Source organism: Myotis brandtii, unplaced genomic scaffold, assembly GCF_000412655.1.
Source record: "Myotis brandtii unplaced genomic scaffold, ASM41265v1 scaffold235, whole genome shotgun sequence".
NCBI classification, from domain to species: Eukaryota; Metazoa; Chordata; class Mammalia; order Chiroptera; family Vespertilionidae; genus Myotis; species Myotis brandtii.
The window spans coordinates 131,642-136,915 of NW_005358857.1; positions in this window are offsets into that span (position 1 = coordinate 131,642).

Genomic DNA, 5,274 nt, shown 5'->3' on the forward strand with positions numbered 1-5,274 from the left:
GGTAGCAACCAATCAATGATTCCCTCTCATCATTGATGTTTCTCTCTCCCTCTCCCTTCCTCTCTGAAATTAATAAAAATATATCAAAAAATAAAATAATTCTTATTTTTTAAAAAAGAAAAGAAAAAACAATGGGAAAATTATTCTCAGGTGAGGATTAACCAAAAACCATTTGATTTTAGAGAGGGAGAGGAATGGGAGAGAGAAAGAGAAACATCAATTTGTTGTTCCACCTACTCATGCATTCATTTGTTGCTCCCTGTATGTGCCCTGACTGGGGATTGAACCTACAACCTTGATGTATCAGGATAATGCTCTAACCACTTAGATACCCAGCCAGTGCTGCTCATAATACTGAAAAGTTGGAAACAACCCAAAATATACACACACATCTATCGTCTACAATCTTGTTCAAGTGAATTTGGAGACCATCACTATCTGCAGCTGAAATATTTTAGAAACAATCGCAGGCCCCAGACCTACTGAATCAGAATTTGCATTTTGACAGTTCCTTGGGGCATTTGTAGGAACATTAAAATTAGAGAAGCTCTGGCAAGGACATACACCAAAATGTCAGCAGTTCCTTTCTGGGGGGTGATGCTCCCTATTTTAAAGGCATTTTCTAGTTTGCTACGGTTAACATACATTTTCTTTCATAAGATTGTGTTCGTGGCAGAAAAGCACACCAGGCTGTGGGTGCATATGCCTGAGCACCCAAGTCCTCTGGGAATCCCATCTCAGCCCCTCCTCCCCACACTCACCCAGACAGCCGCACATCCAGCTGTATTGTTGGGCCAGTAACCATAGCGCCGCGCTGAAATTATTCTGTTCCTTCAGCTGTTCACATACTAAAATAAGGGGGAAATACCAAAGAAATTATCCAGGCTGCAGTGCAGAAATGAAATGCAAATTGACATGATAATTATGGTTTGATTTATCTGTCTCCTTCACTGGACTGTGAACTTTTTTTTCTTTTCTTTTTGAGGGCCTTCTGGTAAAAACCGGAAGACCTACTAGACAAATTCAAAAAGAACTGTAAGCACTGGACTGTGAATTTTAAAAAAAAAAATGTTTTTATTGATTTCAGAGGGGAAGGAAGAGGAAGAGAGAAATAGAAACATCAATGATGAGAGAAAATCATTGATTGGCTGCCTCCTGCACACCCCCTACTGGGGATTGAGCCCACAACCCCCGCATGTGCCCTTGACTAATCGAACCCAGGACCCTTCTATCCACTGAGCCAAACCAGTTAGGGCTGGATTGTGAACTTCTTGAAAGCAAGGGCCATGTCTTCCTTGCCTCCCAGCATTGTCTGGCCCAAAGTAGGGATAAATGTTTGCTAACTGGGCCAAAAGGGAAGTGTTTGACCTGGCCCTACGGCAAGAAGTAAATCTGACTGTGGGAGGAATTACAACTGGAGCTGCCTCAGAACCTCCCCTCCCAGCTCCTCAGGAGGCCCAGACCAAAAGGGAAGTGTTTGACCTGGCCCTACGGCGAGAAGTAAATCTGACTGTGGGAGGAATTACAGCTGGAGCTGCCTGAGCAGTCACTCAGTCCTCAGAACCTCCCCTCCCAGCTCCTCAGGAGGCCCAGCTTTTGCTCTGACCCTGAGCCCACATCCCAGTCAGCTCTGGGAGGACTTCCCATCCCCAACCAGCTCCACTAAGAAGGCTCCTGCATCCACACCAAACCGCCTCTCCCTGATGAGCTGCATTTCTCCTCATCCCCCACACCAATGGTAGCATTGTCTTGAATGGAGATTTACCAGCAACATTTTTAAAATAAATAGGGGTCACCTAGAACCTGGACTGAACTTTGACCTGGGGGGAGGTTCTTGGCCCCAGAACTGGGATGCTCCTCAATCTCCTCCCAAAGACCTGTGTCCCAGACTCCTTTCCAGGGATGGCTCCCTCTAGCCTCTTTGGCACATTTTCAGGGCATTCTCTGCAGTTGCTCTTGTGTAAGCTCCTATGTGGTCCTAAAGATTTAATCCAACAAACACATGGTATACACCTCTTACATGTTACATAATACCTGTTAACGTTACTATGCACTTCGATGTGACATACATTTTACCTGCATTGTTAAAATCTAATTCCCCCAACAGCCCTGTATAGTAGCTTGTGTTATAGCTCCTTTTGCAGCTGAAGACTAAGATTCAGAGAGGTCAAGCAGCTTACCCTAAGTCTCAAAGCTAGGAAGGGAGCAGAATCTAGATTTGAACCTGGATCTGTGTGACTCCAGAGCCCGAATGCTTTACTATGCAAACTGCAATCCATGTGGCTTCGTTTATCTATTCTTTTCACAAACAGTGTTCTGGGAATGTTTACTGAGCACTTGCTATGAACCAGGCATGCACAGGCCAATGGACCCAATAGAGGAAAACCGAAGTCCCTGCTCTTAGAGGCTTAGTCTGTGGGAAACAGATATAAGTCACAGAAATCGTACACGTGTATAATTACAAAGTTGGATGCTCTGAGGAAGAGTGCCTGATGCGGTGAGAGCAATACAGGAAACAGGACGTTAGAGAGGCTGCTGCGAGGAGATGGTCTTTCGTAAAGGCCTTGTGGCAGAAGGGAGTATAACTCCTTATAGAAAAACAGCAGCCTAGCTGGCGTGGCTCAGTGATTCAGCGCCCGCTTATGAGCCAGGAGGTCACGGTGTGGTTCCCAGTCAGGGAACATACCCAGGTTGTGGACTCAATCCCCAGTAGGGGACGTGCAGGAGGCAGCCGATCCATGATTCTCTCTCATCGTTGATGTTTCTCTCTCTCCCTCTCCCTTCCTCTCTGAAATCAATAAGAATGTATTTTTAAAAGGAAAACAAACAAACAAACAAACAAACAAAAAAACAGAAATAAGGCCAGCATGACTGGAGCCCAGAGAGCAAAGGAAAAATGGGGCAGGATGGGGTGGAGAGTGGGTAGGGCCCTGGGAGGTCAGGACAAGGGACTTGGGGTTCACAGTGAGGGCACAGGAAGTGTTAAAGGGTTTTCAAGAGAGCAATGAATTCAGCTTAGCTTTTTAGCAAGATCACTCTGGCTGCTGTTTGGAGAACAGATTTAGAAACAAAACAGATTGGTTGCAGTGGGCCAGGTGAAAGGTGCTTGAAGTGGGATGGTAGTGACAAAGGAGGTAAAAAGAGTAGAATTCAGTATATAGTTTGGAAGTAGGGCCAGAAGGTGTGGACATGGCTGCAAGAGAGAAGAATCAAGGATGACTGCACGCCTGGACGTGTCCTGGTGCCTCTCCTGTGGTGGGGAACAGTGGGGGGAGCAGATTTAGGGGAGGACCAAGGATTGGCTTTTGAGTTCTGAGGGTGCCTGTAATTGTCCAAGTGGGGAGACAGAGTTGTCAGGTGTTTATTTTAAACTATTTAAATAAAAAAATGCACAAACAGGTAGAACTTGAATGATGTCTTGAAGAATGGGTGGGATTTAGCCTTGAGGCGAAGGTATGTTGGTGGCTGAGATCAAAACAAAAACCCAACAGAACAGTTAGTGGAAACAAAGAGAAGGACTGAATGGGAGGTAGAAACGGCCAGTGGGGCCCCTCGTGGTGCTACTCACTGGGGCTTTTTGCCTGTAACACTGAGACATGGTCCCCAGAGCTGGAGAATAAAACAGCTAGAGAGAAAGGCTATGTTTTTGTTAAACAGAGGAATCCAGGGGGTGTGTGTGGGCATGTGCATGTCTGGTGTAAACATTTTTATATTTATATTATATTTCATAGGCTAGAAGGCCTGGTCTTTCCCAGCTGACCTTGTCTGCAAAGCTGAGTTAGGCTGAATTCTCTATTTGCATGGACTGACCTACCTATTTGCAGAAGCCCCTCCCCACACCCTTCCCATTGAACCCGAGCAGGTCAGGGTGTGCCAACGTGTTCCCGGTGCTTGGGGATCAGGGCTTTGCCTGCAGCTCACTGAGTCCCTCTGACCAGAGCCTCCAAAGCGCCAGAAAAAATGTTCAGCAGCTGGTGCCCCCAGGCAAAGTGGGAACGTGAGTGACCCAGAGGTGAAGGCCAAAGGCATCATTAAAGTATCAACACAACCCTTCCTGTTTGTTTACTCATTCAGTTCATCATTCACGTATTTACTCAACAGATATCCTCAGGCCCAGTGTTCATTTCAGGTTGCTTAACCTCCCTGCATCCCAGGTTCCTCAGCTATAAAATGGAGTCAGAAATGAAGCTCCATTCCCAGCTGACCTTGTTCATTGTGAGGATGAAGTGAAGGAGTATCATTTGTTCACTCAACAAGTACTTACAAAGAGCCAGGGCTGTCCTAAGTGGTGAGAATAGCGATGAACAAAACACAGAGCCCCGGCCTCATGAGAAGACATTCGAATGGGTAGAAAAACAGAGTGTATAGCCTGGCCGGTGTGGCTCCGTGGTTGAGCACTGACCTATGGACCAGAATTGCTGATTTGATTACAGGTCAGATCGCAGGTCCGGCTTGAGAGCTCAGTCCCCAGTGTGGGGGGTGCAGGAGGCAGCCGATCAATGATTCTCTCTCTTCTCTGATGTGTCTCTCTCTCTCTCTCGTACTCTCTGAAATCAATAAAAAAAAATATATATATATATAAAAGTAAAGCATATAGTGGTGGTCAGGGAAGGTTTCACTGAGGAGGTATCTTGTCAGCAAGGCCCTGAAGGAGGTGGGGAGCAAGCCATTCACACATGGGATGGAATGAGGGTGGGGGAAGATTGTAGGCCTTTTTATGTGTATTCTTTCAATATTTATTTAGAAAGTTACAGAGGCAGTGGAAGAGCCCTTGGAGTTTAGGAGAGAGAAAGGCAGATGTAATGCCTGAGGGAGGGGAGGAGAGGAGGGAAGGGAAAGGTGTGGGCGGGCGTGCTCCCCAGAGGGAGAGCCCCCCTGGGCCATTACCAGGGCTTGGCCTCTATCCAGAATGATATGGAAGTCATTTGATGGTTTTAAAAGGAGTAACACGATCTGGCTTTAAGTATTCAAGAGTCACTGCTGTGTGGAGGAGATGGCAGGGGGCAAGGGCAGAAGCGAGAATTATCCTCATCAGGCTACAGAGGAGAGTGGCTGGGAGCAGGCTGCTGGCCGTGGTGGTGGAGGGATTCTGGAGGCAGCACAGAACCACATCAATGTTAATGTTAACATGCCAAAGGCACAATTCATAAAAGAAAAAGACTGATAAATTAGGCTTCATCAAAATTAAAAACTCTTGCACTTCAAAAGACACTATTAGAATGAAAAGACAAGCCACAGAATGAGAGAAAATATTTACAACGCCTCTATCTGATA